Source organism: Rhinolophus sinicus, linkage group LG02 (genome assembly GCF_036562045.2).
Source record: "Rhinolophus sinicus isolate RSC01 linkage group LG02, ASM3656204v1, whole genome shotgun sequence".
Classification (NCBI taxonomy): domain Eukaryota; kingdom Metazoa; phylum Chordata; class Mammalia; order Chiroptera; family Rhinolophidae; genus Rhinolophus; species Rhinolophus sinicus.
Window position 1 is genome coordinate 7,792,746 of NC_133752.1, and position 13,799 is coordinate 7,806,544.

Consider the following 13,799-nt stretch of genomic DNA (forward strand, 5'->3'; position numbering starts at 1 on the left):
GTGCCTCCAGGGATGGGGGAATTGGGGAGGGCGGGTTTCAAGTGAGTCAGCAGGGTGGAGCAATAGAGCTCACCAGGCCAATCAGATTCAAATTTGGCCTGTGGGGGAGGGCTTAACATAGAAAAGATGGCGTCCACCTGCCGGCTGCACTGCATAGGAGGCCTTCTCACAGAGAAAATGGCGACTATCCTCTAGCCCTTGACTCCATGTCACACACCTCAGTCTGCCCCCATATGCCTCTGATGGCCCGGGAGCCACCGTCCCTCCACCAGAACCCAGGGTGAGTGTCTTGGAGTGAGTCTGTGTGCAGACCCCTTAAGAGGATGTCTGGGTTTCCCCCAGCCTTCCCTCCCACACAGATGGTTGGAATCCCTACTGTTTTTCACAGACTGATGTTGTGGTGGCTCCTCTTTCTGGCACCAGTACTCTGAGCTGGGGAGCCTGGTATGGGGCTATTGTCCCTTGCTCTTCTGGGGGGACCCTCTGTGGCCGAGATATCCCTCCTGATTCTCAACCGCCACACACAGGTTTGGGGCCAGCTTATTTCACGTCTCCGCCCCTCCTGTCAGTCTCAACATGACTGCTTTATATCCTTAATTATAAAACTTCTGTTTAGCTAGAATTCAGATGATTCTCCAGGTTGATTGTTCTATAATTTAGTTGTAATTTTAATGTGTTTATGGAAAGAAGCAGGTACAGTGTTTATCTACTCTGCCATTTTCGATCTCTCCCCCTGCAAATGGTAATATCACATTATTTGTTTTTATGGCAGAGTGATAGTCCATTGTATAAATGTACCACAATTTCTTTATCCAATTGTCTATTAATGGGGATTTTTGTTGTTTCCATAACTAGGCTATTGTGAATAGCACTGCAATAAACATAGGGGTGCATATATTTTTTTGAATTAGTTTTTTTGATTTCTTTGGATAAATACCCAGGAGTGGGTCATAAGGTAGTTCTATTTTTAATTTTTTGAGGACCTCCATAGTGGCTGCACTAATTTGCAATTCTAACAACAGTGCATGAGGGTTCCCTTTTCTTCATATCCTCTCTTATGCTTGTTTGTTGATTTATTAATAATAGCCATTCTGACAGGAGAGAGGTTGTATCTCTTTGTGGTTTTTATTTGCATTTCTCTGATGATTAGTGACACTGAGCATCTTTTCATATGTTTATAGGCCATCTGTATTTCCTCAGGAGAAATGTCTATTCAGGCCCTCTGCCCATTTTTAAATTGGATTATTATTATTTTTTTGGTGTTCAGTTACGTGAATTTTTATAAATTTTGGGTATTAACCCCTTATCAGATGTATCATTGGCAAATGTCTTCTCCCATTCAGTAGAATATCTTCATTTTGCTGATGGTTTCCTTTGCTGTGAAAAAACGTTTTAGTTTGATGTGGTCCTATTTGTTTAATTTTTCTCTTGTTTCCTTGCCTGAGGAGATATATCAGTAAAAATATTACGAAGGGTAATGCCTGAGAGCTTACTTCCTATATTTCCTTCTAAGAGTTTTATGGTTTTGGGTTTTACATGTAAGTCTTTAATCCATTTTAAGTTTATTCTCATATATGGCTTGAGAAAGTGGTCCAGTTTCATTTTTTTCATGCATCTGTGGGGACAGAGCCAGGAGTGCAGTTTCCAGGCTCTCGGCCTCACATGGAAAGGTGCTGGCTCGGGTAGTAAATGACCATCAACTGTGATCAGATGGCCATCAGCTGTGGCTAGTTGGCCGTCAGTTGTAACCAGTGAGCCATTGGCCACTAATATAACTGCCGTGGCTACTCTAGCAGAAAAATGGGGGCTAGCAAGAAGATGGCGGCTGAGCCTGCAAGCGGTGCAGTGAGGGTTGCGAACAGTGTGGTTCTTGCTTCCTGTTTCTCCAACCCAGCCGCCAGCGAGAATATAGTAGTATGACTCCCCTACCTATGGCTCCGTGGGTGTTCCGTTTTGGCCTCACCATATCCTGTGTTCTTATGTGGGGAGCGGGAGCAGAGACCCTGCGTGACTCCCCACATGACAGCATCTGTCTAGTTTTCCCAGCACTATTTATTGAATAGACTGTTTTTATCCCTATGTAAATTCTGGCTTCCTTTGTCATAAATTAAATGACCATATAGGCATGGGTTTATTTCTGGGCTCTCTATTCTGTTCCATTGACCTATGTGTCTGTTTTATGCCAATACCATACTGTTTTCATTACTATGAACTTGTAGTATAATTTGATATCAGGTAACATGATAACTCCAGTTTTGTTCTTCTTTCTCAGGATTTTCATGATTATTATGGGTCTTTATGGTTTCATATAAATTTTAAGATTATTTGTTCTAGTTCTGTGAAAAATGCCATTAGTATTTTGATAGAGATTGCATTGAATCTGTATATTGCTTTGGGTAGTATGGACATTTAAACTATATTAATTCTTTCTATCCATGAGTATGGTATATGTTTCCACTTATTTGTATCTTCTCTAATTTCTCTCTTCAATGTCGCATAGTTTTCTGAGTACAGGTCTTTTACTTCCTTTGTTAAATTTATTCCTAAATATTTTATTTTATTTTTTTGTTGCAATTGTAAATGGGATAGTTTTCTTAATTTCTCTTTCTGATAGTTCATTATTGGTGTATAAAAATTCAACTGATTCCTGAATATTAATTTTGTATCCTGCTACTTTACTAAATTTATCAGTACTAATAGCTTTTTGTGTGGAATCTTTGGGGTTCTCTCTAAATAGTATCATGTCATCTGCACATAATGACAATTTTACTTCTTCCTTTCCCATTTGGATGCCTTTTATTTCTTTTTCTTGTCTGATTGCTGTGGGTGTGACTTTCAGAACTATTTTGAATAAAAGTGGTGAAAACAGGCATCCTTGTCTTGTTCCTGAACTTAAGGATAATGCTTTTAGCTTTTCCCCATGGAGTATGATGTCAGCTGTGGGTTTGTCATATATTGCTTTTATTATGTTGAGATATGTTCCCTCTATTACCACATTGCTGAATTTTTATCATATATGGATGCTGGATTTTGTCAAATGCTTTTTCTGCATCTATCGATATGATCATATGATTTTTATTTTTCATTTTGTTAATATGGTGTATCATGTTAATTGATTTGTGGATATTGAAACAACCTTGCATAGCAGGAATGAATCCACTTGATCGTGGTGTATGATCTTTGTCATGTATTACTGAATTTGAGTTTGCTAATATCTTGTTGAGGATTTTTGCATCTATATTCATTAGGTTTATCCAGCCTATAGTTTTCTCTTTTTTGTCATGTTTTTGTCTGGTTTCGGAATCAGGGTAACGGTGGCCCTGTAAAATGAGCTTGGGAACATTCCCTTTTCTTAAATTTTTTGGAATAGTTTAATATGAATAGGTGTTAATCCTTTTTTGAATGTTTGGTAAAATTCACCTGTGAAAGCCATCTGGTCCAGGACTTTTGTTAGTTGGGAGCTTATTGATTACTGATTTGATTTCATTAGTAGTAATCAGTCTGTTCAGATTTTCTGTTTCTTCTTGTTTCAGTGTTGGAAGGTAGTATGCTTCTAGGAATTTATCCATTTCTTCAGGATATTCTATTTTTTTGGCATATTGTTGCTCATAGTATTTTCTGAAATTTTTTTGTGTTTCTGTGGTATCTTTTGTCACTTCTCCTGTTTCATTTCCGATTTTATTTATTTGGAGTCTCTCTCTTTTTTTCTTGATGACTGTGGTTAAAGGTTTGTCAATTTTGTTTATCTTTTCAAAAAACCAGCTCTTCGTGTTATTGACCTTTTGTATTTTTTTTGTGTGTGTCTCTATTTCTTTTATTTCTGCTCTGGTCTTTACTATTTCCTTACTTATACTCACTTTGGGCTTATTTTGATGTTCTTTTTCCAGTTTCCATAGGTGTAAAGTTAGACTGTTTATTTGAGATTTTTCTTGTTTCTTTAGGTAGGCCTGAATTGCTATAAATTTTTCTCTTAGGATTGCTTTCACTGTGTCCCATAGATTTTGGGTCATAGTGTTTTCATTTTTATTTGTCTCAAGGTATCTTTTGATTTCTTCCTTGATCTCATTGTCAACTCATTCATTATGTAGTAGCATGCTATTTAGCCTCAATGTGTTTGTATGTTTGTCAGTTTTTTTTCTTGTAATTGATTTCTAGTTTCATAGCACTGTGGTGAGAGAAGACACTTGACATGATTTCAAGCTCCTTAAATTTATTGAGACTTGTTTTGTGGACTAACATGTGGTCTATCTTGGAAAATGTTCCATGAGCAGTTGAAAAGAATGTATATTCTGCTGTTTGGGGGCAAAATGCTCTAAAAATATAAATTTAATCCATCCGGTCTAGTGTGTCATTTAAGGCTGCTGTTTCCGTGTTGATTTTCTGTCTGGAAGATCTATCCATTGGTGTCAGTGGGGTGTTAAAGTCCCCTTCTATGATTGTGTTACTGTTGATCTCTGCCTTTATGTTGGTCAATATCTGTTTTATATATTTAGGTTCCCCTATGTTGCATTCATATGGATTTACTAGGGTTATGTCCTCTTGTTGGATTGGTCCCTTTATTATGTCATGTCCTTCTTTGTCTCTTATTATAATCTGCATTTTAAAGTCTATTTTGTCTGATATAAGTATTGCTACCCCAGCTTTTTACTTATTTCCTTTTGTGTGAAATATTTTTTTCCATCCCTTTATTTTCAGCCTACGTATGTGCCTCTTTCAATCTGAGGTGGGTCTCTTGTAGACAGCATATGCATGGGTTTTGTTTTCTTATCCATTCAGCTACCCTATACCATTTGATTGGAACATTTAATCCATTTATGTTTAAGGTAATTATTGATAGGTACATAGTTATTGTCATTTTATTATTCATATTTTTGATGTTTGTTTGTTTTCTCCCTTCTTCTGCCTAAAGAAGTCTTTTTAACATTTCTTGTAATACTGGCTTGGTAGTAATGAATTCATTTGGCTTTTTCTTATCTGAGAAGCTCTTTATCTCTCCTTCAATTTTAAATGCTAGCCTTGCTGGGTAGAGTAGTCTTGGTTGTAGTTCCTGGCTATTCATTTCTTTGAATATTTCCTGCTCCTCCCTCCTGGCCTGCAAAGTTTCTGTTGAGAAATCAGCTGATAATCTTATGGGAGCTCCCTTGTAAGTAATTAGTTGTCTTTCTCTTTCTGCCTTTTTTTTTTTTCCTCTTTCTGCTTTTAGGATTCTCTTTTTGTCTTTTATCTTTGCCATTCTAATTATAATGTGTCTTAATATGGGACTGTTTGGGTTCATCTTGATTGGGACTCTCTGTACTTCCTGGGCTTGTACATCTATTTCCTTTGCCAGGTTAGACAAGTTTTCAATCATTATTTCTTCAAAGAGGTTCTCGATCCCTCAATCCCTCTCTTCTCCTTCTGGAACTCCTATGGTAAGAATATTGTTATGCTTGATGTCCCAGAGGTCCCTTAAATTATCTTCATTTTTTAAATTCTTTTTTCTTTTTGTTTTTCCAGTTGGGTTTTTCTGCTACCTTGTTTTCTAAATTGTTGATTTGCTCCTGTACTTCATCTAATCTGCTGTTGATTCCTTCTAGTGTACTTTTCAGTTATTGTATTCTTTATTTCTGACTGGTCTTTCTTATGGTTTCTTTGTCCTTTATGTTTACTATCTCTTGAAATTGTCACTAAGTTCCTTAAGCGTTCTTATAACCAGTGTTTTAAACTCTGTCTCTTGTACGTTAGGGCCTCCATTCATTTAGTTCTGTTTCTGGAGGTTTCTCTTGTCCTTTTATTTGGGACGCATTTTTTGTTTTCTCATTCTGGCTACCACTCTGTTTTGCTACCGTGTATTAGGCAGATCTCCTATGTCTCTCAGTCTTTGCTGGGTGGCCTTATGTAGTATATGTCCTGGGGGGTCCCATGGTATGGTCTCCCTTACTCCTGTGTGTGTTCCAGGAGTGTCCCTTATGTATTGTGTGTGCGTTCCTGTTGTAGTTCAGCTTTGATTGCTTTTGGTGTGTTACTGGGTGGGATTGACTCTCAGGCTGACTGACTGTGAGGACTGGCTCTGCCTACAGTGTATGGCTGCTATGTGGGGGCTGACCCCTCAGAGGATGATTTACCCCTTGGGCCCGTGTGCCTGTTGAGACCACCCTTTGGGTGTGCCACTTGTGGGGCTAACCAGGTTGTGCTCTGAAACTGCCCCCTGGGTGTGTTGTTTCTGGTGTCTCTTGGGAGGGACTCCCATGCATGCCAATTAAAGCCTTGTCTGTGACTGGCCCAGGGGTATCTGGTAGGAGTTGCAAAGCTATATGTGTTTGGTTGCTGCCTGTGCTGGATCTGGAGGCATGTGGGGGTGGCCTTGCTGTGAATCAAGGCAGTTGCTACCAGTATTGGGCCTGAGGAAGCTTAAAAAAAGGCCCAGGTCCCCTAGGACTGTTGCCATCTGCTGACTGCCCGTAAAGCTCAGCCATTGAAAGATCCTCCTTCAGTGCATGGGCCAGGTGGGTTCACCCGGTGTTGCAAGTGCCTCTGGTTTTGCAGCACTAGCTGGGCTAGTGACCCAGGGAGTTACGAGAAGTGGCTAGTGGGTTCTACAAGGTCAATGCAGATTCAGTTCTTGCACGGGTGCCTGGCCTTTCACCACTTCGCAAAATACCTTGGGGACACTGCAGCCAACCGCCGCTTGCCTCAGGCCTGCAGATCCCCAAGGGTCATTTAAGAGAGGCTGCAGTGCATGTTGTGGCTCACTGCCCATTACCAAATGTTACCCATTCCACTGTGGGCTGGCCACTCAGTAGCCAAGGGTACCCTGGGTGATGCAGTACTAGCTGTGTAGGGCGGGGACCCAGGGCTTCACCAACGTGGTGTGCATTCCTGGATTTTACCAGACCAGTGTGGCCTCAGATTTGGCTCTTTGTGGGGAGGGTTCAACATAGAAAAAATGATGCCCTCCTATAGGCTACACGTGAGGTCGCCTCCACAGAGGGACAATGGCCCTTGCCCCAGAGACACACAACTCAGTCCTTCCCTGTATGTCTGTGGCACCTCTCGAGTTGCCGTCCCTCCACTGGAGACCAGGTGAATATTTGCAAGTGATTGAATCTGTGTGAGAGCCCTTTAAGAGGATGTCTGGGTTTCCAGCCACCTTACATTTCACTGGGATGGACAGACGGAGTCCTCGTTGATTTTCACTGCTAGATGTTGTGGGAACTCCTCTTCCTGGCACAGGAGCCCTAGGCTGGGGAGCCCGGTGTGGGATTGGGACCTCTCCCTCTTCTGGGGGACCTCTGCCACTGAGGTGTCCCTCCTGGTGTTCAACCACTATCTGTGGGATCAGCTCATTTCACATCTCCACCCCTCCTACCAGTCTCGATGCAGCCTCTTCTTTATATCCTTAGTTATAGGGGTTCCGTTCAGCTAGTTTTTAGATGGTTCTTGAGGTTGATTTTTCTGTAATTTATTTGTAATTTTGGTATGATCCTCGGAGGCAGTAGGCAGAGCATTTACCTAATCCTCCATCTTGGACCTTCTCTCCCCATAGAGCCAATTTTAAGCACTTAGCAGTGTACCATTGCAAGTGCCCCTCAGTTTCACCCTTTTTTTCTGCCTAGTTTCAGAACCAGCTGAGGACCTGGGAAGACAGTAAGACGGTTGCCAGGAGAAGTTTTGGCTGGCATTTCCTGCCTGCATTCTTCCCTGTCACATACTCTGCCAAGAGTTCTGTAGTCCAACAGATCCCACATTCCTGGCAGCAAATCAGGATCAGTATAATTGTGCCCCCCGTCCCCCCGCTCCCAGGGTAGAATCCCAGCTCTATCACTACTTGCTCTGTGACTTGGGCTGGTGAATTATCCACGATTCTAGATCTGTTTCCTCATTCCTATAACAAGGAGAATATTGCTAACCTCATTGTGTGTGCGTGTGTGTGTTTGTGTGTGTGGCTGGGAGGAGGGTGCCCATGGAAAGCTTTGCTTAGGACTTGGTGCGTTGTAAACTTTCAGTAAATGTTGTAATTGAAATTGTGTTATTTACTAGATATTCACAGACACTCAGAGGGCTCCTGTCCTCAAGTCACTTTTAAGGTGCTGGTTCCAGGAGACCACATCTCTGGTGAAGTCTGAACCCCGGGAACCAGTCTGGCTAGCACCATCTCCCCCACAAGGTGGCGCTCTCTCTCTCTCTGTCTGTGCTCAATGCGGCTGGGAGACCCTGCACAGGTGTGATTCCCTTGTATTCTAAGGCACACCAGCTTGTCATTCAGTGCCTGCCTCCCAGTGATACCTGAAATGTATCGAGCTTGAAACCATTTTCAGCTAGAAAGAAGTGGGGAGAAGAAACCGTTCTTGAAATATGTTGATTTGGCCGGGATGGCTTTTTATTGGCATGCAGGAAGAGTACTTTGTGTGTCTGTGCAATAGCTCCCTTTTAGTCACTGCAAGAATGTTTTTAACAGGTAGTCTTTCTGTTCTCTGTTGCCTGTCTTGCTTCCTTTTTGCTCGTCCTCCAGAATCCTCCCAGCAACAAGATAAAGTAAAATTAACATGGAGTCAGCAATCAGATAGAACTAGATTTGACATATGATTCTGCTACTTACCAGCTGAATGACCTTGGGCTACTCATTCAAATTTCTAACCCTCATCTTCCTAATCCACAAAATGGGGGCATCCATTTGTCTATCTATCTATCTATCTATCTATCTATCTATCTATCTATCTATCTATCTATCTATCTATCTATCTTGGGTTAGTCCTGTACTTCACAGGCTGGCTGCACATTAGATTAAAAAATAGTTGATTCCTTGGCCCCACTCAAAAAGACTGATTCAGTTGGACTGGGTTTCAGGCCCAGCTGCTGTCTGTTTTAGAAGCTCCCTGGTCATGTGCAGGGAGGGTAAGAACTGCTGAGATCTCCTTATTAAGCCTCTATAAGCCTCCATACGCTCAGAACCGGGAAGTCCCTAGGCCTGACAGCTCCTCCAAATACAGAATGAGTCCCCTTTGCTGGCAGCCACTTTGCGACTCAGTCCTCCACCTGCTCAGATTCACAGGCAGTGCAGTGCACACCCCTTTTCTTCTGGGGTCTTTCCTGAGATGCCTGAGCACTCCCATTGGTGCCCTGCGGGTGAGAAGAAGATGTCCCCCTGTGGAAGCTGAGAGTCAGAAGAAATGCCAGTCCTTGCGGTAGTTCCTCAGAGCAATGGATGAAGGTCTTCCTCAGGGGTTTCCTCTCTGGTACTCCTCTCTAGCTGGCCTGGGTCGCCAGGGCCATGACCCATCAGATGTCAGCTCTTCTACTTCATACGAGAGTAACTGTATTTCCTAAGACACAGCCCTCACCCAGTGACCAATCTCACGAGTTACAGCATCATCTCCTCCCTTCCCAGGCCAGCAGTTTGCTCCAGCAACCCAGTCCACACTCCCCCCTCTGATGAATCTCCTCTTGAAGCTTCTTCTTTTCCTTCCCACCATCTGGCCTAAGATTCATCAGCGTGAATGATTGCAATGTGTGTGTGTGTGTGTGTGTGTGTGTGTGTGTGTGATGAGATCGTGTTAGACCTACTCTCTTTAGTAACTTTCAAATATACAGCACAATGTTACTAATTGTAGTCACCATGTTTCATGGTATATCCCCAAGATTTATTTATTTTATAACTGGAAAATTGTACCTCTTGACCATCTTAACATACAGTATTTATTTTTCTTTGTCTGACTTATTTTACTTAGCATAATACCCTCAAGGTCCATCCATGTTGTTGCAAATGGCCGAATTTTGTTCTTTTTCATGGCTGAATAATATTCACACACACACACACACACACACACACACACACAAATATGATTTATTTTATCCATTCATCCACTGATGGGCACTTAGGTTGTTTCCATGTCTTAGTCATTATAAATAATGCTGCAATGAACATGGGGGTACAGATCTTTTTGAGTTAGTGTTTTTGTTTTTTTTGGAGAAATATCCAGAAGTGGGATTGCTGGATCATAGGGTAATTTTATTTTTAATTTTTTTGAGGAATCTCCATACTGTTCCATAGAGGCTGCATCAATTCACTATCCCACCAACTGTGCATGAGGGTTCCTTTTTCTCCACATCCTCGCCAACACTTGTTACTTTTGTCTTTTCGATAATAGCCATTCTGACAGGTGTGAGGTGATATCTCACTGTGGTTTTGGATGAATACTTTCAATTTCTAAGGAAAAACATAACTAGTACCTTCAGTGTATGATTTCGTTGATTTACTGCTGAGGAAGAGGCTAAATGTAGTTACATAGTGGCCTTATTTATAAAAAGAGAGTCAGTCAGATGATATGGGCATATAGTGAACATGATTGACATTTGGGGAAATGGGTAAACGGCCTCTGCAGGCCCTCCTGGCTCTGGCATTTTTCCATCTCCCCATTTTGTCTTCTGTGCCCTCTCCATCCTCAGGAGAGAGGGCATTACAATGCGTATTTTCAGATTCAAAACAGTGGCCCTGACAGGCATGGGGTCTGTGCTCACTGGCTCCTCTCAGTCCTCCCCAGCAGGGAGCTCCGTTTTGTCAGGGTGCAGCTCTGTTTTCTCACTTCTGGTCTCTGAAACCAACAAGAAAGCAGACCCAACTGAAAGCACACAAACAGGCCGGGCTCTGCAGAGAGTGTGTCTGCCGCACTTCGCTTGGGGTTGGCCAAGGTGCTCTCTGCTCCATCAGCAGAGTACCAAATGTGCTCATGTTTAAAAAAGCAAATCTGCAGAATTAGCAGCCGATAAATGGTTACTCTTGCAGACTGTTGATTCTGTCTTGCTCCTTTTTAACCATTAGACCTCACTTATTTTTATTTACTTCTTGGCATAAAATCACTTCCTATATTCTCTTTTTAACTCACTGCTAAATGGGATAATGCATGTCTATTTTCCTTGTTCTGGATTCTGGGTGATTTGTCCATAATTGTCTACTATCTAATGTTGGATATGCATTGGATATCCATAGTTGATGAAGCATGGCATGTCATGGTGGACAGACCTAGAGCTGAAGCTGGCTTAGCCTACCTATGACCTGTGGACTGGTGTTCCTAACCTAAATACGCTTTGGTAACATTTCTGTGACTAGTCAGCAAGAATTATGCTTCTCTAACAGGAATATTGTGAGGGTTTTGGAGGTATTCAACCCTAGCCCAAGTGTGCTGTGTATTAGATGCTAAATAAATATCAGTTCTTTCGTCATTTTGTACAAGTTCCACAAATCTTTGTACTACTAGAAGCTACAGACAAGCAAAGATGAATATGATATAGGTCAGGATGGCTCCTAGGTTTTATTTCATGTGCCAGCTCTCACGGAATGTGCAGCTTCAGGGAGAACTATGTGGAAATGGATTTTAAGGGTCAGCAGAGAAGCGTGTCATAGTTGATTCGCCATGTCCTCAGGCTTAGGAGAGGGCAGTGGGGACACTGTCCCACATTTGCCTTCACTGACACAAGCCCTGCTTTGCGGAAGTCAAAGCTAATGGACTGTGAAATTCCTGGAGAAGAAACGAATAGCTATTGAGCACTAGGAGAGTGGTAGGCACTTTTACATGTGTTATGTCTCTACTCCTCTCAGCAAATGAAGAGGAATGAATTACAAAGGAGGAAGTGAAGGCTCAGACAGACTAAGTTTCTGAAGGTCTTACAAAGTGGGAAGTGGTAGAAATGAGATTTGAACCCAGATTTGTCTGATTTCAGAGGACTTTTGTTTGCCATTCTTAATTTTTTTAAACTGGGGTATTCAAATAGAGCCCCTTTTAAAAAAATATTAGGTATAATTAAGTACTTTAAGATTTGTCACAGTGTACTCATCTTAAGTGTTCAGCATGATAAACTTTGAATTGTACCTGGGTAATTTAAATACACCTGTGTAGCCATCTCTTAGACTGAGATACAGAATTTTCTCACCTTTCAAGAAGGTACCTTTGTGAACTTTCCTCATCAATAACCTCTCCGCCAGGAGGTAACTACTATTCTGATACTTAACACCACTGATAAACTTTGTTCTTTAACTTCATATAAATGGCATTATATAGTCATTTCACTTTTGTGTCTTGCTTCTTTGTTCAATATAATGTCTGTGAGATTCATCCATGTTGTTGTATTAGTAGTTTGTCCTTTAAAAAACATCCATTGTATAAATATACCACAAGTTATTTACCTATTCTCCTCTTGGCAGACATTTGGAATGTTTGCAGTTTTGGGTTATTATGTATAAAGCTGCTATCAACATTCTTGCAATCTCTGGGTGGCCAGATGCCCTTGTTCTCTTGGGTCTATACCTAGTAGGAGGATTGCTGGGCCATAGGCGAGGTGAATATTAAATCCAGTAGATGAGAACCTTTGCTTTTTCCAGTGGAAGCTCCACTGAGTCAGGGGCTCAGGTCTCCTCGGTCTTTGCTGCAACCCCTTTGCTGCACCCCCAGCTGTGTCTGGCTCAGCATCAGTGTTAATGAGGCACTTCTGAGTGGATGAAAATATTTGCACATTGTGCACCATGGTTCTTGGCGTTGGATTGGGGCTCATGTTTCAGTGAACAGTGAGGACAGAGCCTCACTCCCTGTGCCCAGAGCACTTTTTAAAGCAAATATTTTATAATGCCTCCTTAAATACCTTGAAGTGAAGTTCACAGGTAATACAACCTGTTTTCTTTTTAATCCACATGGTGTCTCAACTATTCTAGACAGGAAAAAATAAAAAGAAAATAATTTACTGTCAGGTAATCAATCTACAAATGCTTGGTGACAGCCTTCCTTAGAAGACATGATGAAATACACAGATACTTGCAACTATCCATTCAATCAGTACGCATGCAGAGTGGGACAAGAGAGCTGTGATGTTTTGCTGCCTCCTGTCCTGAGTTGCATTGTTGCTGGACAAATGGTTTTCCAAATGATGACCCACTCTTGGTAAAATTTCTCATACAAGAAAGTACAAAATTCCCTCAGTTGGCTCTGGAAAATTCATTGTATATTAAAACTGTATAGGAATGCTTTCTTTTTATATGTAAAATGGAGTTTGGCTCTAGGTTCCAATAACTTTTTCAGCTACAGGAATGTTCTGTGGTATATATGTGGCATGAAGCATATTTCTCATTAGACAGAACTGTCCCAAGCATCACAAATGACGTCTATTCTTCTTGGACTTCAGCCACGAAATGCCAGTAAATATCCTCTTATCACAGTGCCGACCATCCCCACAAATTTCCAAATATCCTTGGGGGTGGTACCACCCCCATGAGAACTATGGTTCTAACTCAACTCCATCATTTTACAGATGAAGGAATCAATCATTCCCTTGGGAAAGGAAGAACTTTCTGGATCACACAGGGATTTAGAGTTTAAGCGTGGACCACAATCTCCTCACTCTTTGCTCTGAATCAGGATTCTGTCCACCATAGCAGTTGGAGCTGGGGCTTTGAGTCAAGTAAACTTGGATTCAAATCCTGGCTCTCACTATAGGCAAACTACTTATTCTTTCTGAATCTCTGTTTAATTATTTGCAAATTGAGATTAAAAATAACATTTATGTTAAATATTTGTTAGGATTAATTAAGCCAGATTTTGACCATAAATTCCTGGCACATAGTGAGATCTCAAAACATAGTAGCTATAATTATACCCCCTTACAGCTCATTTATTTAAGTGCCAACAGAAACTGATGTATCATTGCTGGAGAAATTCTCCATCTGAACTTTTCTCTGCAGAGAAGCACTTGTTTATCTTTTGTTTTCGATACTTCAAACAGTTGGTTTCCAGGAAAAAGTGTCTTTCTGACCCTTTTCCCACCAAAGCTGTCTT

At 41.4% G+C, this 13,799-nt stretch overlaps 1 long non-coding RNA gene across 9 annotated transcripts in view; it reads left to right on the forward strand.

Annotated features, from left to right (window-relative positions):
• Window positions 1-137: 137 nt before the first annotated feature.
• LOC109452126 (uncharacterized) overlaps window positions 138-13,799 on the forward strand; it is a 401,284-nt gene continuing 387,622 nt past the window's right edge. For all 9 annotated transcript variants that reach the window (XR_012492644.1, XR_012492645.1, XR_012492636.1 and 6 more), the window contains exon 1: window positions 138-280. This is a non-coding gene — a long non-coding RNA (uncharacterized LOC109452126). The remainder of the gene's footprint in view (window positions 281-13,799) is intronic.